Source organism: Thalassophryne amazonica, chromosome 4, assembly GCF_902500255.1.
Source record: "Thalassophryne amazonica chromosome 4, fThaAma1.1, whole genome shotgun sequence".
NCBI classification, from domain to species: domain Eukaryota; kingdom Metazoa; phylum Chordata; class Actinopteri; order Batrachoidiformes; family Batrachoididae; genus Thalassophryne; species Thalassophryne amazonica.
Window position 1 is genome coordinate 110,618,028 of NC_047106.1, and position 25,627 is coordinate 110,643,654.

Sequence of the window (25,627 nt, forward strand, 5' to 3'; positions counted from 1 at the left end):
CTCTCCTGCATACTAGCTCTGCCTAATTACAGCAGAGAGTCCCGATGCAGCCCACACCGCCTCTAGGCTCCACACAGCACCAGGATATACACAACAATCTAAACAAAGATTTGGCCTTTAACCACGCCGGTTAAAAGAAGCAGCACACCAACTCTGCTTCACCCGACCAAATCAGACTCTCTGATGAAGTTCCGAGAAGCTCAAGGTAATTAGTTCTTCGCTAAATCTTTACATCACCTCCTAACACTCCGAGGAAAACAACATTAAGTCAAACATTTGTCTGACTAATATACCTAATCTGTGGGTTAAATGCACTTAGCTCAAACAGAGAAGATATAACAAATATTCAACATCAGGGACTTTGTGGTGAATGTGGTGTAGGCTTCAGTGAGACAGAACCCAGAGTGTTTGGGTGGACCACCAAGGTGAGGCAGCAAACAGTCTGCAGAGGCTGAGGGTTTGAGCGGCTCTCGGTGTCTCGCTGTCTGAACCCGAGATGGACAACATTGGATAACCACAGCGTAAACAAGAGCTCACCATAGACGCAGACGTTCGTCTGCAGCTCAGATACCACAGAGAGTGGAGCATTCAGTGGTAAAATCCCACACTCAGTTATCAGTGGGTACAAAGTTTTAATCCTATAAGTGTTATCTAAACTTTGACTGGATATAATCTCTAAGTGGCTCCATATTTCCACTCTATGCACCCAAAATACTATGCGGTATAATGCAGATGTCAAACTTCATGACTTTGTGAGTTTAATATTTGAGCTTCTGACCGATCGCATGGAGTCATACAGGGCAGATTAGCACCACATCTTCACAAATTAGTTGTCATACCCTCAAATGTTTTTATTTTACTATGTGCTCAAATGGACTGAATCTTTGTACCACATGGCTTTAGTAAAATTTTGATTGTTAAACAGGCTGGAGAGCAGTGTCAAGTGCAGTGGTTCTCAACTCCGGTCCCCAGGGATCACTTAACTACACATTTTCCATCTCTTCCTGCTGATTAGCTGATTCAGGTGTGCTCAGCCAATCAACCGCGAACAGACACCTGAATGAGGAAATGAGTTTTTGGCAGAGCAAGGAGAGATGAAAAATGTGTAGCCTAGGTCATCCCTGAGGAGGCTCCAGGTTTGCTTCCAATGTGGTCCCTTCTGTGTTGAGTTTGCATGAGTTCTCACCAGGTTCTCCGGAGGGAGGTTGAAGGTTAGGTGAATTGGAAACTTTAAATTGATGGTAGCTGTGAGTGAGAGTGTGAATCTGTTTCTATTTATGTTGGCCCTGTGATAGACTCACAGCTTGTCAAGAGTGTACACCACCTCTCACGTGATGGCTACTGGGATAGGCTCCAACCCCACTCCCTGCGCGACCCTTAATTGGTGTAAGCGGGTATAGAAAATGAATGAATGACATCCTGAGAGTTCCTAGGATCCCCAAGAAACTTCTCGACATCATAGTCTGCCTATACACAAGTACTGACAGCGCTGTGCAGATTAGGATCAAAATTCCTTTTTTTTTTCAGTGAATACTGACTTTCCTCAAGAATGTGTTCTGGCTCCTACACTATTCAGTGCTTGCATGAACTGGGTATTGGGTACACTTGTGAAAACCAGCAGCCTATGTGCCTTTGTTGGTGAGGAAAGGTATGCTAACATTAACCTCATGGATGATGCTGAGCTTTGCTTAATCGAAACTAAATTCCCAAGCTGTCGATGACTTCAACAAAAGTTTATCTGTATGTGGTGAAATTTTGAAATTTGTGGAGATCTTAACTTACCACTGCAGTGACATTCAAGTATGCTGACCTTTAAGATCCAGAGATAACTGGGAAAACCTTATGCATGGTCATGAGGTTACTGGACAGAGGTATTTGGTAATGCTGAAGATGGACCAGGTCGCCCTGGTGCTTCTCTCTTGCTGTATGGTTGTGAGACTTGGAGGCTAACCAGCAACCGAAGACAATGATTTTGCCCTTGGATCCTTGGATACTGCTGGAAAGACTTTATATCAAATGGGCGATTATGCAGGTAGACTCAGATGAGGAGAATCACATTGTGAGGAAATGTCAGCAATGAATTTTTGGCTGTATGGAGATTGTCTTTGGGCATGATCCAGCATACAGGTGCCTCAGCTTTATGGACTCCAGCAGCCATAGACAATGCCTGCATTTCACCTGGATGTGGCAGATACAATGGTTGCTGTTGAAAGGTGGGGAAAGACCATGGACATGCCAGGGTGTTGCCATCGTGTACCCAAAGCAAAGAGCAAAACCTAGAGTCGTGGATGCAATGGATGCAAAATATTTCATATATTTAACACTGTGAGAAAGGGTTCTCTTTCATTTCTTTCTTCTCAACCCACCTTCCAGTGTCACAAGCTATAGAATTAAGGCAGTTGTGAAGACAAAAGGGCGCCCAACCCGGTACGACCAAGGTGTACCTACAACCCCAATTCCAATGAAGTTGGGATGTTGTGTGAAATGTAAATAAAACAGAATACAATGATTTGCAACGTGTTGCAGGCATGCATTTCAAAATGAGCAAATATCTGCACAAAAACAATAAAGTTTATCAGTTTGAACATTATCTTGTCTTTGTGGTGTATTCAATTGAATATAGGTTGAAGAAGATTTGCAAATCATTGTATTCTGTTTTTATTTACATTTTACATAATGCCCCAACTTCATTAGAATTGGGGTTATAAGAAAGTGGCCGGTGAGTGTATGTTCATGAACTTTACGTAATGGCCGAAAGAACAAGGTCATCAACAAAAGTGACAAAAATGAGGTTCCTCCATCAATTATCTCAATTCAATTCAAATAACTTTATTGATCCCTAAAAGGGCAATTCATCTGCAGTTCACCAGCACAATCACATAACCACACACAGCGTGTCAGAAACAGAACTCCAGATTAAGAAAACAAACAAAGATCAGTCAGGTCACGAGTAATTAAAAAATAAATAGACAATAATAAAAACAATCGGAACATGATATCTTGCACAATGCCCAATAAAGGAAATGTCATTTAAATGGATCAAAACTGCTATCATGCTGCATTCAGCAGCTTGATAGCAGAAGGAATAAAAGATCTGGAGTATCTGTTCATTCTCCCCAATGGTATATAATAACGACAGCCTGAAGGCATCACTGCGAACTGACCAGACAGCACATGATCAGGTTGGCTGAGAATACGAGGTCTGTTAGAAAACTATCCGACCTTTTTATTTTTTATTTTTAAACTATATGGATTTGAATCATGTGTGATTGCATCAGCCGAGCTTGAACCTTCGTGCGCATGTGAGAGTTTTTTCACGCCTGTCGGTTGTGTCATTCACCTGTGGGCAGGCTTTGAGTGAGCACTGGTCCAGCCCCCTCGTTGTATTTTCATTGTCAGGGAAATGGCTGAGCGATTGGAGCAGCGCTGAATCAAATTTTTCCAGAAACTGTGAGAGACGGCCAGGTGGAAACCATTCGGAAGATTCAGACAGCTTTCGGTGAGGAAACTCTGGGCGTCACACAGATTAAGGATCATTACAACCGGATTAAAGACGGCCCACAGTGGCAGAGGGCGCGCCACGCTCTGAGCAGCAATCGACAGGCTGAAACGACCAGATCATTTCCAAAGTGAAGGCTGAGTTGATCCGGGACGTCGTCTGACTACCAGAAAAATTGTGGAAGAGGTGGTCATCAGCACTTTTGCGGCACATTCCACTGTTACAGGAGATTTTGTAATGAAAGACGTGCAGAGGAATTCGCGCGTCGGGACGGAGCCGCAATGGCGCACAACAAAAAGCATGTCCGTGTTGGAAGTCTCACAGGACAAGTTGTGACATGCCCAGCTGTTACACAATTTCTCGGATACTCACTCGACTGAAAAGCCACCGAAAGCCGTCTGAATCTTCCGAATGGTTTCCACCTGGCTGTCTCTCACAGTTTCTGGAAAAATTTGATTCAGCGCTGCTCCAATCGCTGAGCCATTTCCCTGACAATGAAAATCCGACGAGGGGGGTGGACCAGTGCTCACTCAAAGCCTGCCCACAGGCAAATGACGCAACCGACAGGCGTGAAAAAACTCACGCATGCGCACGAAGGTTCAAGCTCGGCTGATGCAAGCGCACATGATTAAAATCTATATAGTTTTTGAAAAAATAAAAAGGTCAGATAGTTTTCTAACAGACCTCGTACACTTAGTTATTTTTTGTACCTGATTCTCCCAAAACGAATGCAAGTCTCTTTGCTTGACCCCAATTATTTTAGAGCAAACATTGACAATGCCATTCAGACTGTTTTTTATCCTTAATAGACAATCCGTTGAACTAACAAATGCAAGAGAATGATAGCAGACTTTCAATATATGAGCAATAAAAGTTACTTAAAATCCTCACACTAACATTGAAAGAGCTCAGCTTCCTCATCAGATGGATTCTCTACTAAGTAGTAAGCATGTAAGTAAATTTTATTCCCTTAAAACCCCTCTTGGGGTAAGTGAGAAACACAACATATGTACAATAAAGTAAAATCAATTAAAATAGCATAATCAACTTGATCATAGTCAATTAGTTGTTGATCTACACAGAACAAACACTAATAAATAAATATATATTACAGACATTTAAATGTAAGCACAATCGCTACAAAATTTTGCAAGATTACGCTGGGTAAGAATGTCTTCTGAATTAAACAGCATGTCCATCTTAGACACATTGGGTCTCGACCTGATATGTGTAGGTAGGTATCTATTTCTTCCTACACTAAAATAACTACATTCAAATAGGTAGTGAAACTCACCACGTTTTCCTAAGTTACAGAGCGTACACAATCGACTAGCATAGTCAATACCTTGGTATCTACCTCAAACTACTGGAATTCCACTAGCACCGCATCTGAATTTTGATAGATAGCACCATGTATTGTCATCTAGGCTACAAAGATAACTTTCAAGTTGAAGTGTATGTTTAAATATCCTATAGTTATTACAAAGACTGTATTATATCCTTCAGTTTTCCAACTCTGTCTAAACATATCAGATAACCTCTGTTGTATTGCAACTTTGACATATTTATCATTTATCACAACAGTAGAGTTCCACAAATATGAGAATCCTGTATTATCTAATATTTGTTTTAGCCTTACAATCCACCTGGACTTGAAATCTCCTTTGTCATGTTGAGTCTATAATAACCTAAACACAAGGAAACATAATTTATTTTGCCTGCCAATCAGCAGTCTACACCAAAACCCTATCATCCTGCATTCAACTTTCTTTTTTTTTTTTATCAGTTTGAATCTACCAACCTCAACATACACTGCACAATTGGCAGTATTTTTGTTTACCTTAAGTAGCCTTTTCAGGAATTTGACGTGAAAAGCCTTGATCAATGAGATCTCTTCATATCCCTACACCTCTGAGCCATACAATAAGACTGGTCAAACCAGCTGATCGAACAGCTCCAGCTGTATTTCGATGGAGAGACCTAAATTTCTAGCTTTGGTTACCATACTGAAAAGTGTCTTCCTAGCCTGACCCACCTGCTTCTTAATGGCCTTTTCAAAATGATTATTACAGTTTAATGTTACACCAAGCTATATATATAGTCATCTACTACCTCTAGCACAGTATTACCGAACTTAAAATCACAATGTTTCCTTACCTTACCTCTTGAGAAGATTACTACTTTGCTTTTATCAGGATTCACAGTTAACTTCTAATCAACACAATACCTCTCTACTGCATTTAGAGGCTTTTGAGGCTCTGTTTCAGATTCAGCTAAAACTACCGTATCATCAGCATAGAGTTGTCCATGTTTGACAACAGACTCAGTGTTGATGTCAAGCTTGGGTTGAGAGTCAAACAGTGTTCAAAGGTATTTATAAGACTCAACCCTCTGGACTTACACTCAGGGACCGGGTGAGAAGCTTACATCAAAAGGAGCCAGCTGAGGTGGTTCAGACATGTGGTGAGGATGCCTCCTGGTCGTCTCCCTAAGGAGGTCTTCCAAGTACGTTTAACTGAGGTACCTCAGTTAGATGGTTAGAGGTATGCTGGAGACATTATATTACCCAGCTTGCCTGGGAACACATCAGGATCCCCCAGGAAGAGTCAGAGAACTTGGCCAAGGAGAGTGAAGTTTGGAAGAGTTGCTTGGATGGATGAATGAGGTAACATAATGTTTATGGCCAAATATTATCCATCCATCAATCCATTTACAAGACCCTCTCACTCCAATTAAGGGTAACAGGGACTGGAGCCTATCCCAGTAATCATAGGGTGCGAGGCATGGTACAACCTGGATAGGACGGCAGTCTGTTGTAGGGCCACATATAGACAGACACAACCACTCTCACAGCTACAGCCAATTTAAAAGGTTCCAATTCACCTAACCTCCACGTCTTTGGAAGTGGGAGGAAGACGGAGCAACTGGAGTGACCCCGTGCCAAGACAGGGAGAACATACAAACTCCACACAGAAAGGCACAAGCGGGAAGCAATCCCAGGACCATCACGCTGTGAGGCAACAGTGCCAGCTACTATCTGCGTTGAAAAACGCATGAGGTTTGCAGCCTTCTAAGCATCATTTCTTCAATGAGCATCTGCAAAGCAGCCCGCTGTAGCAGCTCCAGTGTCAGTCTCACACATTTTGTAGACCTGTTTTAGGATTTGTTTGTATCTTTTAGCTGTATTGTGCAAATTTATTTCTTATCATATATCTCCATTGAGAGCCAAGGTTCTGGCTCCTGATGTGTTAAGATATCTTCAGAGCCCTGATTAGGCCTGGTAATAAATCCAAATGGATCTAATAGAGAACAGAAATAGGATGATCTAACTGCACTCCTTCTAACTGAGCGCTCTGCTCTTGGTAGACTCAGCAACATTCTTCTCAATCATTATTTCAACTGGCAACACTGCAGTGAGGCTGGAGCTAAAGGGGGCTGAGGTTGCTGGCAAACAAAAGCGATGCATTCTTTGTAACAGTCAAGTTCTGACTATGGAGACCATTTGCTCAGCGGTTAGGATATTTTAGGTCTGTGTATATATATATACAGGGTTTCCTTTTCTGAGCAGATAGTTTTATCATGAATGCTAACTACAATATATTGGACATTCACTATCTATGAATTCCTGAATTACATCTACACAAACATAAAAGTAAAACAAAAGCTGCTATTAGTTTCAGTTGCAGTTTCCTGGTTACTGAATTTTGTTACTTTGCAAGCTGTCGCTCAGTGTGTGCTTTCCAGTCTGGTGGTTTCTGACGGACAGCAGGGGAGCGAACGGGTGATTTAGCACAGATTTGCCTTGGAACAGAATGAATATCACTAGCAGACGATGCTTCCTGATGCCCAGTTTGTTTAGCAATGCCAAGTGCCGTGCACATGTGCAAAGGGACTGACGGAACAGAAGGCCCGGCAGCTTTCACTGCAGTTAGCCTATGCACATCACCAAACCCCCTCATTCAGTACGGTTGGTAACAGTCGAGCAAAGTCAACAAATGCATGTATTTAGGTGATGCAAAAAGTGCTGGTCTGAACATGACACTGCAGTCTGACTTCACCCTGTTGGTAACTTAGATCAATTTCTTCTTTGCATCATCAAATTTGCCTGACTGGGACCCACAAACTTGTGTGATCACGTCATCTTGGTGACTGAAGATCTGAGTGTCTGAGGGTCAACAGATGTACCGATTGCACCTGGTCAAGCCAACATCACCACTCAAGACAGAATCAGGGACGTAATGAGATCACAAAACAAAACATGGTGTTGAATGGATCTAAAGGATCCAGTGATGCAGTATTTCCTGATGCTTTCCTCCCTGAAACTTTGCACTTTATGTTTCCTACACCTGATTTGTTCCAAAATTGTTCACATTATCACTATTATGCAGGTTGATAAGCAGGGCTCCATGTTTCTCTGTCCTCATTCACCAGTTCTGCTGTTATGAAGTACGGGATTGGACCCAAAATGACAGTAGCACCACCAGCTAATTGACATTTCACATTCAAAATCTTGGCTTCAGCCCCAGGTTCTCCTCACCACGACTGTTCTCTGACTGAACCTAAACTGTCCCAGTTTCCATAGCACCCATGAGCTACTGTTTATGCACTGAGAAAGCTCATAACACTGATTCAACACAGTATGCATTTGTATTTTCACTACTATGTTTGCTTTGGAACACTTGCATGATTAAAAATGACTGCAACACATGTTCAGGGATTAGAGCAAAAAAAACAAATCTTCTGACTGAAAATTTTATTCACAGCCAAATCATAAGCAGTTCACTATGTACCTTTTTACAGAAAATCCTTTTGCGATCATGTCCTAGGATTTCAGATAAAACAAGGTGGAGACAGCTAAGGAAACAGCAAAATTTTGGGTTTTTGATGTCCAGGGATGCATTCTGGAGGTTTTTTCGTGACTATTTTCTCACCCCGATCACCCCCAATTCATTTGTACTGCTTAATGTGTTCTGTATTTGTATTTTCTTTTGCACATTTTCATTGTCTTTAACCAAAATTGATATCACAACCTATACAGTAGTGTTCAGAATAATAGTAGTTCTATGTGACTAAAAAGATGTCTGCAGCCCTTGGACCCAAAAAGAACAATTTTACTCTCATCAGTCCACAAAATATTCCTCCATTTCTCTTTAGGCCAGTTGATGTGTTCTTTGGCGAATTGTAACCTCTTCTGCACGTCTTTTATTTAACAGAGGGACTTTGCGGGGGATTCTTGCAAATAAATTAGCTTCACACAGGCGTCTTCTAACTGTCACAGCACTTACAGGTAACTCCAGACTGTCTTTGATCATCCTGGAGCTGATCAATGGGTAAGCCTTTGCCATTCTGGTTATTCTTCTATCCAATTTTGATGGTTGTTTTCCGTATTCTTCCACGCGTCTCTGGCTTTTTATGTCCATTTTAAAGCATTGGAGATCATTGTAGATGAACAGCCTATAATTTTTTGCACCTGCGTATAAGTTTTCCCCTCTCCAATCAACTTTTTAATCAAACTACGCTGTTCTTCTGAACAATGTCTTGAACGTCCCATTTTCCTCAGGCTTTCAAAGAGAAAAGCATGTTCAACAGGTGCTGGCTTCATCCTTAAATAGGGGACACCTGATTCACACCTGTTTGTTCCACAAAAGTGACGAACTCACTGACTGAATGCCACACTACCATTATTGTGAACACCCCCTTTTCTACTTTTTTTTACTAATAGCCAATTTCATAGCCTTCAGAGTGTGCATATCATGAATGCTTGGTCTTGTTGGATTTGTGAGAATCTACTGAATCTACTGATACCTTGTTTCCCATGTAACAATAAGAAATATACTCAAAACCTGGAATAATCTTTTTAGTCACATAGCACTACTATTATTCTGAACACTACTGTATGTTTGTTTGATAAGATTACTAACCACCGGAGCTGTAATTTCATATTATTGGCTTCCCTCATCCTAACTGACCTGATTTTAAAGCTAGAACCCCAAACAGACCCAATAATGCCCGAACTTAGACATTACATTAAAAACAGATATTGCTTCACATCCCATTTTAGTTATGCAGAAAAATTAAGCTAACTAAGCTTATTTCAGATTCAGATTCAGAAAACTTTATTGATCCCAGAGGGCAATTCGTTCATCAATTAAACTTAGTCCAGAACTGTAGTAAAACAGACCCAGAGTAATCCTGATTTAAACATTGTAGTTGTTACCCCATCCCCGTAGAGACGGTGTCTGCTCCCAGACCACCAATAACCAGCAAAAATCTATTTAAGCATAAAAATTCAAAAAGAAAAAATAATATAGCACCTTCAACTGCACCACAGACTAAAACAGTTAAATGTGGTCTATTAAACATTAGGTCTCTCTCTTCTAAATCCCTGTTAGTAAATGATATAATAATTGATCAACATATTGATTTATTCTGCCTTACAGAAACCTGGTTACAGCAGGATGAATATGTTAGTTTAAATGAGTCAACACCCCCAAGTCACACTAACTGCCAGAATGCTCATAGCACGGGCCGAGGCGGAGGAGAAGCAGCAATCTTCCATTCCAGCTTATTAATTAATCAAAAACCCAGACAGAGCTTTAATTCATTTGAAAGCTTGACTCTTAGCTTTGTCCATCCAAATTGGAAGTCCCAAAAAACAGTTTTATTTGTTATTATCTATCGTCCACCTGGTCGTTACTGTGAGTTTCTCTGTGAATTTTCAGACCTTTTGTCTGACTTAGTGCTTAGCTCAGATAAGATAATTATAGTGGGCGATTTTAACATCCACACAGATGCTGAGAATGACAGCCTCAACACTGCATTTAATGTATTATTAGACTCTATTGGCTTTGCTCAAAATGTAAATGAGTCCACCCACCACTTTAATCATATCTTAGATCTTGTTCTGACTTATGGTATGGAAATAGAAGACTTAACAGTATTCCCTGAAAACTCCCTTCTGTCTGATCATTTCTTAATAACATTTACATTTACTCTGATGGACTACCCAGCAGTGGGGAATAAGTTTCATTACACTAGAAGTCTTTCAGAAAGCGCTGTGACTAGGTTTAAGGATATGTTTCCTTCTTTATGTTCTCTAATGCCATATACCAACACAGTGCAGAGTAGCTACCTAAACTCTGTAAGTGAGATAGAGTATCTCGTCAATAGTTTTACATCCTCATTGAAGACAACTTTGGATGCTGTAGCTCCTCTGAAAAAGAGAGCTTTAAATCAGAAGTGCCTGACTCCGTGGTATAACTCACAAACTCGCAGCTTAAAGCAGATAACCCGTAAGTTGGAGAGGAAATGGCGTCTCACTAATTTAGAAGATCTTCACTTAGCCTGGAAAAAGAGTCTGTTGCTCTATAAAAAAAAGCCCTCCGTAAAGCTAGGACATCTTTCTACTCATCACTAATTGAAGAAAATAAGAACAACCCCAGGTTTCTTTTCAGCACTGTAGCCAGGCTGACAAAGAGTCAGAGCTCTATTGAGCTGAGTATTCCATTAACTTTAACTAGTAATGACTTCATGACTTTCCTTGCTAACAAAATTTTAACTATTAGAGAAAAAATTATTCATAACCATCCCAAAGACGTATTGTTATCTTTGGCTGCTTTCAGTGATGCCGGTATTTGGTTAGACTCTTTCTCTCCGATTGTTCTGTCTGAGTTATTTTCATTAGTTACTTCATCCAAACCATCAACATGTTTATTAGACCCCATTCCTACCAGGCTACTAAAGGAAGCCCTACCATTATTTAATGCTTCGATCTTAAATATGATCAATCTATCTTTGTTAGTTGGCTATGTACCACAGGCTTTTAAGGTGGCAGTAATTAAACCATTACTTAAAAAGCCATCACTTGATCCAGCTATCTTAGCTAATTATAGGCCAATCTCCAACCTTCCTTTTCTCTCAAGGGTAGTTGTAAAACAGCTAACTGATCATCTGCAGAGGAATAGTCTATTTGAAGAGTTTCAGTCAGGTTTTAGAATTCATCATAGTACAGAAACAGCATTAGTGAAGGTTACAAATGATCTTCTTATGGCCTCGGACAGTGGACTCACTTTATACATGCTTCCCTTAGGCAGTATTATTAGACAGTATTGCTTAAATTTTCATTGTTACGCAGATGATACCCAGCTTTATCTATCCATGAAGCCAGAGGACACACACCAATTAGCTAAACTGCAGGATTGTCTTACAGACATAAAGACATGGATGACCTCTAATTTCCTGCTTTTAAACTCAGATAAAACTGAAGTTATTGTACTTGGCCCCACAAATCTTAGAAACATGGTGTCTAACCAGATCCTTACTCTGGATGGCATTACCCTGACCTCTAGTAATACTGTGAGAAATCTTAGAGTCATTTTTGATCAGGATATGTCATTCAAAGCGCATATTAAACAAATATGTAGGACTGCTTTTTTGCATTTACGCAATATCTCTAAAATTAGAAAGGTCTTGTCTCAGAGTGATGCTGAAAAACTAATTCATGCATTTATTTCCTCTAGGCTGGACTATTGTAATTCATTATTATCAGGTTGTCCTAAAAGTTCCCTAAAAAGCCTTCAGTTAATTCAAAATGCTGCAGCTAGAGTACTAACAGGGACTAGAAGGAGAGCGCATATCTCACCCATATTGGCCTCTCTTCATTGGCTTCCTGTTAATTCTAGAATAGAATTTAAAATTCTTCTTCTTACTTATAAGGTTTTGAATAATCAGGTCCCATCTTATCTTAGGGACCTCGTAGTACCATATCACCCCAATAGAGCTCTTCGCTCTCAGACTGCAGGCTTGCTTGTAGTTCCTAGGGTTTGTAAGAGTAGAATGGGAGGCAGAGCCTTCAGCTTTCAGGCTCCTCTCCTGTGGAACCAGCTCCCAATTCAGATCAGGGAGACAGACACCCTCTCTACTTTTAAGATTAGGCTTAAAACTTTCCTTTTTGCTAAAGCTTATAGTTAGGGCTGGATCAGGTGACCCTGAACCATCCCTTAGTTATGCTGCTATAGACGTAGACTGCTGGGGGGTTCCCATGATGCACTGTTTCTTTCTCTTTTTGCTCTGTATGCACCACTCTGCATTTAATCATTAGTGATCGATCTCTGCTCCCCTCCACAGCATGTCTTTTTCCTGGTTCTCTCCCTCAGCCCCAACCAGTCCCAGCAGAAGACTGCCCCTCCCTGAGCCTGGTTCTGCTGGAGGTTTCTTCCTGTTAAAAGGGAGTTTTTCCTTCCCACTGTAGCCAAGTGCTTGCTCACAGGGGGTCGTTTTGACCGTTGGGGTTTTACATAATTATTGTATGGCCTTGCCTTACAATATAAAGTGCCTTGGGGCAACTGTTTGTTGTGATTTGGCGCTATATAAAAAAAATTGATTGATTGATTGATTGAAAGCGTGACCTGATTGAGACGTAAGTGTTGTGTGGGCCGCTGAAGAGGAGGTACGGCTGGCCCACCACCAGAAGGCGCCCTGCCTGAAGTGCGGGCTTCAGGCACGAGAGGGTGCTGCCGCCTCAGGAACAAGCCGTGGTGACAGCTGTCACCCATCATCCGTGACAGCTGTCACTAATCATCACATCTGGTATAAAAGCAGGAAGACACCTCCACCAAACTGCCGAGATATCATCTTCATCTGGAGGTAATACTCTCAGCCTTTTGTGATTTATAAATCTGTTATTGTGAGTGTTTGCAGGAGAACCGGTCGTTTTTGCGGAGGCTGTGCAAGACGGCGCTCCTTTTCATCTGAGACCGCTGCAACGTGTTGAGTGAGAGGTGGAGGTGGCATTCCCACCATTGTTACTGGGTGTTCACACACCCACCCTTTGACTGTCTTTTGCTTTCTGCCAGCAGTACCAGATCCAACACGCTGGGAAGGTGGCCACCTGGGGACTCCGGGACTTGGCGGCTCCAGTATTCCTCAGGTTCAGGTGGCGGTGGAAATCGTGTGGTTCCGGTTCGTTTCCAGACGGGCGTCTCCTATCGTCGAGCCTGCCCACACGACACCTTTATTAATTGACTGTTGCACATTCTGAATCTGCTGTGTTTGGCTGTGACATTCACAACAGTAAAGTGTTATAATTTGTCTCCTTCCATTGTCCGTTCATTTACGCCCCCTGTTGTGGGTCCGTGTCACTACACTTTCCCAACAGGATATCTCGGCCAGCGTCATGGACTCCGAGGGGCGTCACCAGGCTGTTGAACAACCAATGGGAGAGCAGGGAGCGCAGGCATCTGCAGGAGGCGTGATTGGTGAGCTACAGCATATTCTCACCGCCTTTACGGCTCGAATGGATCAAATAGCCGAGCAAAACATCCTCCTGAACCGCAGGGTGGAGGCTCTCTCCGCGCAAGTGGCGGCGAGCGCTCAGGGCGCTGCTGCAGCTCCTCCTCCTGTCGATCCTGTGCTAGATATTAATGTTCCAGTGGTGGTTCAACAACCCCTCCCGCCATCCCCTGAAGCATACATAAGCCCTCAGACGTCAGACGCAAGCAAAATAGCTTATGTGATCACTCTGCTTCGGGGAGAGGCACGCACTTGGGCTACGGCGCTTTGGGAGCAAAATTCACGGCTCCTTCACACATACACTGGGTTTGTGAGGGAGTTCAGAACTGTGTTTGATCACCCTAACAGGGGAGAGACCACTTCAACCGTGCTGCTGTCGATGAGACAGGGATGCCGGAGCGCAGCCGCTTATGCAGTCGACTTCCGCATCGCGGCTGCGAGGTCCAGCTGGAATAACGCTGCGCTCCACGCCGCCTTTGTAAACGGACTGTCGTCAGTCCTAAAGGAGCACCTAGTGGCCAAGGATGAACCGCGGGAATTAGATGGGCTTATTGATCTCGTTATACGGTTAGACAATCGGTTGGAGGAACGCCGTCGGGAACGAGACGAAGGACGTGGCCGGGCGCGTGCCATCCCTCTTCCTTCCGGGTCCGAGAAAGGTCCGCCCTTCCCACACTCCCTGGCCTCTACGTCCCATGGGGCTACAGCTCCCCCTGCTGACGAAGCTATGGACACGAGCAGGGCCACATTTAGACCACCTAATAGACAGAGGAGGTTTCCACGCGGGGCGTGTTTTGTTTGTGGCTCAATGGAGCATCAATTGAGCGATTGCCCCAAACGGTTAAACACCAACGCCCGCCCCTAGAGACTGGGCTTAGGGTGGGCCAAAAAATTCACGTGGGACACACACATATTGCCGCACGACTCCCAGTTACAATCCTCAGTGGGGATTTAACCCTTCAGGCCCCAGCACTGGTAGACACAGGGTCAGAAGGGAATCTGTTAGACAGCAGATGGGCCAGGGAGGTAGGGCTCCCTCTGGTGGCGCTACCTACACCATTGCAGGTGCGAGCACTAGATGGCACCCTACTCCCTTTAATCACACACAAGACACCACCAGTAACTCTGGTAGTGTCAGGGAATCATAGGGAGGAGATTGAGTTTTTTGTGACTCCTTCTACCTCCCGTGTGATTCTGGGGTTCCCCTGGATGATGAAACACAGTCCCCGGATTGATTGGCCGTCCGGGGTGGTGGTACAGTGGAGCGAAACCTGCCATCCGATGTGTTTGGGATCCTCGGTTCCTCCCGGTTCCCAGGCTAAGGAGCAGGTCCAAGTTCCCCCCAATCTGTAGGCGGTGCCGGTTGAGTACCACAATCTTGCTGATGTTTTTAGCAAGGATCGGGCACTCACTCTTCCCCCGCACCATCCATATGATTGTGCCATCGATTTGTTGCCAGGCGTGGAGTTCCCGTCCAGCAGGCTGTACAACCTCTCCCGACCTGAGCGCGAATCAATGGAGACCTACATCCGGGACTCCTTAGCTGCTGGGCTGATCCGTAACTCCACCTCTCCGATGGGAGCAGGTTTCTTTTTTGTGGGAAAAAAAGATGGCGGTCTTCGTCCATGCATTGATTATCGGGGGCTGAACGAGATCACGGTTCGCAACCGATACCCGTTGCCTTTGTTGGATTCAGTGTTCACCCCCCTGCATGGAGCCAAAATCTTCACAAAGTTGGATCTTAGGAACGCATACCACATAGTTCGGATCCGGAAGGGAGACGAATGGAAGTCGGCATTTAACACCCCGTTAGGTCATTTTGAGTACCTGGTCATGGCGTTCGGCCTCACTAACGCCCCCGCGACGTTCCAAGCTTTGGTTAATGACGTCTTGCGGGACTTCCTGCACCGATTCGTCTTCGTATATCTGGATGATATACTCATCTTTTCTCCGGACCCTGAGACCCATGTACGGCATGTACGTCAGGTCCTGCAGCGGTTGTTGGAGAACCGGTTGTTTGTGAAGGGCGAGAAGTGTGTGTTTCACCGCACTTCTTTGTCCTTCCTGGGGTTTATCATCTCCTCCAACTCCGTCGCCCCGGATCCGGCCAAGGTCGCAGCGGTGAGAGACTGGCCCCAACCTACAAGCCGTAGGAAGCTGCAACAGTTCCTCGGCTTCGCAAATTTCTACAGGAGGTTCATTAAGGGGTATAGTCAGGTAGTTAGCCCCCTGACGGCCCTGACCTCACCAAAAGTTCCCTTGACCTGGTCGGATCGGTGCGAAGCCGCGTTTAGGGAGTTGAAACGCCGGTTCTCGACTGCACTGGTCTTGGTGCAGCCCGATCCTGGTCGCCAGTTTGTGGTTGAAGTGGACGCCTCTGACTCAGGGATAGGAGCCGTGCTATCCCAGAGCGGAGAAACCGATAAAGTTCTTCACCCGTGTGCCTATTTTTCCCGCAGGTTGACCCCAGCAGAGCGGAACTATGACGTGGGCAATCGAGAGCTCCTTGCGGTGAAAGAGGCCCTTGAGGAGTGGAGACACCTGCTGGAGGGAGCGTCAGTGCCTGTCACGGTTTTCACTGACCACCGGAACCTGGAGTATATCAGGACCGCCAAGCGACTGAACCCCAGGCAAGCCCGCTGGTCACTGTTTTTCGGCCGTTTTGACTTCCGGATCACCTACCGCCCCGGGACCAAAAACCAAAGATCGGATGCCCTGTCCCGGGTGCATGAACAGGAAGTCAAGACCGAGCTATCGGATCCACCGGAACCCATTCTCCCGGAGTCCACTATCGTGGCTGCTCTAACCTGGGACGTGGAGAGGACCGTCCGGGAGGCCCTGGCACGGAGCCCGGATCCCGGAACAGGGCCGAAGAACAGACTGTATGTCCCACCAGAAGCCAGAGCTGCCGTTCTGGACTTCTGTCACGGGTCCAAGCTCTCCTGCCACCCAGGGGTGCGTACGACCGTGGCAGTAGTCCGGCAGCGCTTCTGGTGGGCGTCCCTGGAGACTGATGTCCGGGCTTACATCCAGGCCTGCACCACCTGCGCCAGGGGCAAGGCTGACCACCAGAAGGCACAGGGACTTCTACAGCCACTTCCTGTGCCTCACCGCCCCTGGTCCCACATCAGTCTGGATTTTGTCACGGGCCTCCCGCCGTCCCGGGGACACACCACCATACTCACGATAGTGGACCATTTCTCCAAGGCGGCCCACTTCGTGGCCCTCCCGAAGCTCCTGTCGGCCCAGGAGACGGCGGATCTCCTCGTCCACCATGTTGTCCGGCTGCATGGGATACCAACAGACATCGTTTCGGATCACGGTCCCCAGTTCTCCTCGCAGGTGTGGAGAAGTTTCTGCCGGGAACTGGGGGCCACTGTAAGCCTCTCATCTGGGTATCACCCGCAGACTAACGGACAGGTCGAACAGGCCAACCAGGAGTTGGAGCAGGCCCTCAGGTGCACGACCTCCGCACACCCGACGGCTTGGAGTGAACATCTGGCCTGGATCGAGTACGCTCATAACAGCCAAGTGTCCTCTGCCACCGGCCTCTCCCCGTTCGAGGTGTGTCTGGGGTACCAGCCCCCTTTGTTTCCTTTGGTGGAGGGAGAGGTCGGTGTGCCCTCGGTCCAGGCCCACCTGCGGAGATGCCGTCGGGTGTGGCGCACCGCCCGTTCGGCCTTGTTGAGGGCCCGGACGAGGGCTAAAGCCCATGCAGACTGTCGACGGTCCCCGGCCCCCACTTACCAGCCCGGGCAGGAGGTGTGGCTTTCCACCAAGGACATTCCACTCCAGGTCGAGTCCCCCAAGTTGAAAGACCGATTCATTGGACCCTTCACCATCCTCAAGGTCCTCAGTCCTACTGCAGTGAGGCTCCAACTCCCGGCCTCACTGCGGTTCCATCCGGTCTTTCATGTCTCCAGGATAAAACCGCATCACACCTCGCCCCTCTGTGCACCCAGTCCAGCGCCGCCTCCTGCCCGTATTATCAACGGGGAGCCGGCTTGGACAGTTCGCCGGCTCTTGGACGTCCGTCGAATGGGCCGGGGTTTCCAGTATTTGGTGGACTGGGAGGGGTATGGACCCGAAGAACGCTCCTGGGTGAAGAGGAGCTTCATCCTGGACCCGGCCCTCCTGGCCGATTTCTATCATCGCCACCCGGACAAGCCTGGTCGGGGGGGGTCCTGTTGTGTGGGCCGCTGAAGAGGAGGTACTGCTGGCCCACCACCAGAAGGCGCCCTGCCTGAAGTGCGGGCTTCAGGCACGAGAGGGCGCTACCACCTCAGGAACAAGCCGTGGTGACAGCTGTCACCCATCATCCGTGACAGCTGTCACTAATCATCACATCTGGTATAAAAGCAGGAAGACACCTCCACCAAACTGCTGAGATATCATCTTCATCTGGAGGTAATACTCTCAGCCTTTTGTGATTTATAAATCTGTTATTGTGAGTGTTTGCAGGAGAACCGGCCGTTTTTGCGGAGGCTGTGCAAGACGGCGCTCCTTTTCATCTGAGACCGCTGCAACGTGTTGAGTGAGAGGTGGAGGTGGCATTCCCACCATTGTTACTGGGTGTTCACACACCCACCCTTTGACTGTCTTTTGCTTTCTGCCAGCAGTACCAGATCCGACACGCCGGGAAGGTGGCCACCTGGGGACTCCGGGACTTGGCGGCTCCAGTATTCCTCGGGTTCAGGTGGCGGTGGAAATCGTGTGGTTCCGGTTCGTTTCCAGACGGGCGTCTCCTATCGTCGAGCCTGCCCACACGACACCTTTATTAATTGACTGTTGCACATTCTGAATCTGCTGTGTTTGGTTGTGACATTCACAACAGTAAAGTGTTATAATTTATAATTCTCCTTCCATTGTCCGTTCATTTACGCCCCCTGTTGTAGGTCCGTGTCACTACACTTTCCCAACAGTAAGAAGGTTTTATCCACATGTTTACATCTTGCAGTCCTCAGGAAGAGATTTTAGGCATATTTTGAGGGGGGGAGTGTTAGTGTTTGTTATGCATCGCCGGTCTTCAGCTGGGTTTTTAGTTTAACCACAGCGAGGACAGTCACAGAGACACTCCGAGCAGACTTGAAAGAAAAGAAAAGTTTAAAAATATGTTTGTAAAACTCTGCTCTTTGCTTGCTGAGCACTGAGAGATGCTCAAACACACACCTCCCCCCCACAGCCCCACCCCCTCCAGCATACAGGACACTACGTGCTGCCAGAAGAAATAACAAAAACAAAACAGACTTTATTCTAAACATCGATTTTTGAACATTTTGAATGTACATTTTATATCTTGTGTCCAGCCTTGAGTCTGCATCAGGACAGCATGTTGTTCCCTGCATGTTGTTCAGATTGCTGTACAGGTTGAGTGATAGAACTGGATGAGCTGTTGAGCTCAAGAAAACTAAGGAGGGAAAATACTGGATGGATCCATTAGTGGTGGTCATTCCAATGACTTCAGCAAAGACACCTGAACTAGATGACATTTTGCAAGGTTTCCCACAGCCATTAAACAGCGGCACTATCTTGGTGCAAAACCAAAATCATAAAAGGGGAAAACATTTTGCCTTGTTGAGGCAGATGTAGCCAGCAGTATTGATGACTAATGCTACAGTTCTGCATTGACCCTCTACCAGCACTCACAGGAGGAAACCATCCTAGTTTATTAACTAGGATGAGGAAATGTGATCACATAATGCCAGTGCTGACTTCTCTACACTGGTTCCATGTTCTTGTGATGGCAGTCTTTAGCTCTACTGCTAGCATAAAATATGCTCGCTATTTTCAAGAACTTGTGTTTTTTAATGCCAGTACACAGCCTGCAGCCTGCGGCAAGTTCCTATGGTGAAGAGGAAATCAGTAGGTTGTAGAGTCTTTGCTTTTTGTGCTTTATGAAATAGGTTACCATCATATTATCATGTTGCTACTGCACACTGCTATGCCCCTTAGGGGTGACACCTCAGTACCACACCTGCTGCCTCCCTCCTGGGGTCAAGAACTCAAGTATTAATCCCACTACCAAGCCCACAGACTGGGGACCACCTGTAGACCCACTTACAGGTTCTTCCAGAATATAGTGGTGTAGAAAAGCATTAAATGAAACAATTCTTAAAATAAATTACTTTGTATATCCATGTTTGTCCTGTCATCCTTTTGTCTTCCATTTCTTTTCAAGTATACTGCCACCCTGGAGAGTAATATGGAAAACAACAAATTCAAGGACATCCAACCCCTTGGAGTCAGTAACACATGTTAGAGGAGGGATCTACAGCTGGATCCAGCTGCTGAGACAGAGCCGTGTCACAGCTGCTCCAGGGAGACTGTCCCACTCAAGACTCCAGTGTTTTCTCTCACCTCCTTTCACTGGGGCTTGGAAGCAGAACAGAGAGGGCTGCGTCACCTGCCGCAGACACTCTGTAGAGACAAATTAAATTTCTTGTCCCTTGAGACTGCTACATAAGCCTATCTTCCATTCTTGCCAGATGTGGACACGGAAGCCCTGCAGCACATTTTTATCTCACAACATTTCTTCACAGCCAAAACGCTGTGTGGCTGCACAACAGTCAGCACTGATCCTAAAAAAAAAAACCCTGAAGGCTTATAAACACTACTTACTTCACAGCCCCGTACCCACTGACAGCTTCCAACAGTAAAATTCGATTTCAAGCTCTGTAAACTGTCACTGTCCAGAGGTTCAATTTGCACTACTCCAAGCCAGAGGTGTTTAGGTTCAATATTTACAAAGAAAACTATTACCAAGGCCTAAGTTAACTGAAGTAGAATGGCATAAAAAATGTATCTTTGTAGTAATTAATTAAAATTAACGTGATAAATTTTGCAAGTAATCTATACATTAATGTCAAAAAATATATTCATGTGGAAAAGATAAAGAATGTACATCCTGGTGATGTTTCTGTTTTCCCTAAACTGACTGTGGCTAATGACCTTCACAAAGGATTATTAGAGCAGTGACTACTTGGACATAACAGCACACCTTGACAAATATTTAACTGTGACACAGTCTGTGCCATGGAAATCTAGACCTGGAACGGACGTGCGCGCCTCAATCTATTAGCGTTCAGGACAGGAAGGCGCCATCACTAAGGGTGGAGATGTGCAGACCATCAATAATGAACTGACCGCTTTTTTTTTTTTTGCACTAGCGTCGCTATTTCTTAACGGATTTTAATAAATGTAGGCTTGTTTTAAAGCCATTTGAAAGCTCTTTCCAATGAACTTATGCATGTGTGGGTGAAAAAAAACTTTTATGTAAAATGTAGAAATTTGGGGAGATTATGACAAACTGCTGCTTTTCTCACTATTTGTTAGCAGATTTTAATAAAAGTAGGCTTGTTTTAAAGCCCTTTAATTGATCTTTCCAATGAATCCATACATGCCTGGGTAGAAAAAAAAATGTTTTATGTAAAGTGTGGAAATTTGGGGAAAAATATGCCATTCTGTTCATTTACTGTGATGTTTTTTCCTGTCATCATAATTCTCAATGGATTTTTATAAATGAAGCCTTGTAAGTTGTATTCAAGCTGATTAAAAGCTCTAATGAACCCATACATGCCTGGATAAACAATCCTTATGTATTAAAATATAAATTTGAAGTATGCCTTGCCATTGTGGTCATTTAACTTGCTGCTTTTTCCACTGTAATATTACTGCTAGTCTTTTAATGACAACAACATATATATGATTTTTACTAACATTTTATTACAAGTCGATATAAAGCCATTCAGAATTTATGACTTTTGACCCTCAGTCAGGGTAAAAAGTACCTCCTCCATCCCCTCCAACCACACTGCTAAAATTTAAATGCCGCCTGTGACCACCATGTACATATCATATTAAACAAAACTGCAAGTATATATAGAGACATAAATATATTTAAACATTGTTGTTTCCGAATCTGAATGCATGTGAACGCAGCTTAATGAAAAGAACTTATGGCGTTGAGTTATAGTCTCAGTATATCGATATTAAATTGCGACATAACGACTTTAAAATAGACATTTGTTTTACATAATTACATTAAGGCTCTTGTACAGTTCATTTTAGTATTCGAGAATTTGTTTTTGTAGTTGGTGCAGTTGATGGTGAAGACTAAAGTCCAGTACAGTCCAGCAGTGTATAAAGAGCACTGTGCACAGCAGGTCATAATATCACATAACAGGTCCACGAAACTGAACTGACCACAAAAATTCACAATGAAATTACTGAAATAACTTATGGAAAAAAAAAACCCACAACTTTAATACTTTAATAACTGTAGTTTATACCATACAGGTGGGACTGGGTAGAGATCAGGTGGATGAGGGGATTCCATTTTCACAGGGGACACGAAACATGGCTTGAAACAAAAGCTACTGACTAACCCTTGATTTGAGCACATTACAGACACTTATAATATGCAGACCAAAAAACAACATCATACTTGCACCAAAATGCACAGCGTGCACAACAGCAAGACCAACAGCAAAGGTACACTTAATGAACAATCACAAAGTTAATCCAATTACCTTCATAAACAGTACGGGCACTGGGTTGTGGTACATTCTGTACCTTGTGTGTGAGTTCTTCCAGACTGAACCAGTAACAGTTTGGTCAGTAAACAAAATCTTCATACACTGGATGGCATCGCTGTCAGTCGTACCAGCCACTATCGCCTCTGAACATCAACGTACCAGTTTCAGACACATAACAGCCATTGACAAGGAAGACCAATTAAAATTGAGGTGATTTCATAATATGACTACAAAACACTCCTGAAGAACATAAACCAGCCCCTTTGCAACCAGCACTCTTATTTGTGCTGAAGCTCTCCCCACTGTGTTTGCACGGATTCACCCGCGATGGGGAAACGGCCATTTTAAATGGAGAGGTGTGAGTGAGCATAAGAATGACCCTTAACTGGAATAAGCAGTACAGAAAATGGATGAATGGAATCACCACTGTTTAAATCACAATATGTGCTCATGTAGCGGTTGTGTTCTCTCTTGTTTGCCTTGTGGTTTTGACTCCTCCCACTCCCTCCCCTCAGGACGTGACCTCACGATCTCCGGCACAGGAGGCAGACACTGTCCAGTCGGCCAAAACTTGGGCTCTGGCTTGAGTGGGCAGAGCATCCTTTTGCTGTTGGGGGAGTGAGGTCTACTGGCTACCTACCACATGCACAGCGACCCCTGCTGGCCTCCGTCACACTTAGACACAGCTGAAATGGATTTGCTATTTTGAGACATCTGCATAACTCATTTCAGAACCTGCCCTCAAAACAGAGCCAACATATGTTGATATTGTGTGACATGGAAACTTATGACAGCATTAACTTTCCATGCTGACCTGAATCACATTTTATTTTCTTCATATGACACAGAGCCTTGTTTTCTAATTGCATTATGTTCATCTGGAGTTTTTTTGAAAGCAAGGAAAATCAATTTGCCTTTGACCAAGAATGTGGTCAAACTCAAATCAACATAGGTCTGTTTATTCCCACAGGGAGAGCTGTTATTAAAAAGCTCCATCTGCCGTTCCTTCTGCTAAGCGCAGAGGAGCAAGGGGAGAGGAGGGGGGATTGGAAAGGTGTGGCTGAGGAGGGAAGCTTTCTATTTGTCCTTAAAAACTAAAGTTAGTGTGACATCTAATGGCAGATAAATGTGAGTTTATCTTTATATGCACACGTGCGTGTTTATTTATTTGTTTGTTTAATTCACAGCCATAAAGAAAAGAGCCATTTCGTTACATACAACAGCTTGGTGCCCACACTTGTATTTATCCGCAAATGAACAGTCCATATTCATAGAGGTGGGTGGTAAAAAATGTACGGCACAGGAGAGGTGCTGTCCTTAGACCCAGATCAAATTTAAAAAACTAAATGTTGTCCTCGTCCCCAGTTGTTGTGTTGCTGAAGGACATGTGAAGCACAATAAAATGCACTTAGCTGTGGAAACACAGAAACTCTGACCTGAACACCCACACTCTATCCAAATATACATCAGTGTTTATGTTCGCTTCAGTTACCCTGCAAGACCCAACAGTAAGTGTTCAAGGAAGCATTACATTTGTGAACACATTAAATAGCACATCCAGTTTCCTGCAATTTTAACATTCCCTGAAAATACAGCTACACCGCAGAACCACAGCACAGTTAGGAAGGGAAAAAGAAAAGAAAGGAGACCAGGGACAGCTGGCCTCAGGTTAAATCAGTCTCACAGAGAGAAAGACTACTCATGTATTAAAAAGACAAGTGAACATTTAATTAGTGACAAACTGTTCCTGGAAAAAATGTCTGGTGAGAACTGATTACATGGTTTGTGTACAAAAGTACGGGCATGAAAATGCCAGTTTTGCTGGTTTCCAAAGTTAGTATCAATTTCAACAAGAAGGAAACTCAAAGAGTGCATACCCACACATTACATGTATGATGCAAATTCATGCAAATGATTTCTTTGCGATTCAGCAATATCTTAATAGTACATGATTCTGTGTGGTCTTTCCATTTCATCAATTCTACCTAAAATTAGACCGGTTTATCCAGTGACCACCTTATTTTCAGAAGGCCCATTAGTCAGAAGGCCCAGTAGTTAGAAAATCAGTTGGGTTTCAGTGGAAAAACCTCTGAACAACAACAGTGAAAAGTGGAAAATGTCTTCAGCTTATTTAAAATATAATTCAAATATAAAATAAACACCAGCCAAATGAATAGCATGCATATGAACATGTAGCTATCTCAACATTGCAAGCAGAGAAACTGCACAGAAGTCTACAACCAAGCCACGAACAACAGCGAAATTAGCCATCAAAATATTTCCTGTAACAACTTTTGCATAATATTATTACTGTAAATTGTTACATAATGTTCAGTGGTTAAAAATAAAGTCTCTGAAAAACGTATACATGTATGAATAAAGCATGGAATCCCTCAAAAAACACATTTACTGAGTGTGGGGCCCTGCTTCTGATGGAATCCCCCAAAAGACACGTTTTCTGACTACCGCGTCTTTTGATGATATGCCCCAAAAGACACATTTTTCTGACAACCGGGCCTTCTGAAAACAGGGCAGACCTCGTTTATCCATGACAAACACACAACCCATATTGCCTCCAAACTGTGAGTTAGACAAGGTCAAGTGGTCATGTGACCAACAGAAAAGTCATAAATAACTTTGCATTAGTATTTAATATTAACCACAGGTGTATGTTTAACAAATTCTGCTAAACATGCATTCTAAACATCCCGATAGATAGATAGATAGATAGATAGATAGATAGATAGATAGATAGATAGATAGATAGATAGATAGATAGATAGATAGATAGATAGATAGATAGATAGATAGATAGATAGATAGATAGATAGATAGATAGATAGATAGATAGATAGATAGATAGATAGATAGATAGATAGAGCAAGTAAAATAAGTATTGAACACATCACCATTTTTCTCAGTAAATATATTTCTAAAGGTGCTATTGACATGAAATTTTCAACAGATGTCAGTACCAACCCAAGCAATCTACACATGCAAAGAAATCAAACAATAGATGCCCATAAATTATGTGTAATAATGTAAAATGAAAAAAGTATTGAACACCTGAAGAAACGAAGGTGCAAAAAGGCATGGAAACCCAAGATACCAGTTGAAAACTATCAGTAATTAGAAAGCAATCCTGCCCCTTGTCAATGCAAATTAATATCAGCTGGTTCCATCCTAAATGATGGCCTAAAAAAGGTGTCTCATTACCAAGGAGTCACACAAGAAACATCTCATAATGAGTAAAAGCAACAAGGTCTCTCAAGATCTTCACAACCTTTTTGCTGCAAAATATACT

General features: G+C 43.9%; 1 protein-coding gene across 1 annotated transcript in view; it reads right to left on the reverse strand.

The window, feature by feature from the left end:
• LOC117508620 (protocadherin-16-like) overlaps window positions 1-25,627 on the reverse strand; it is a 354,090-nt gene that overhangs the window by 274,220 nt on the left and 54,243 nt on the right.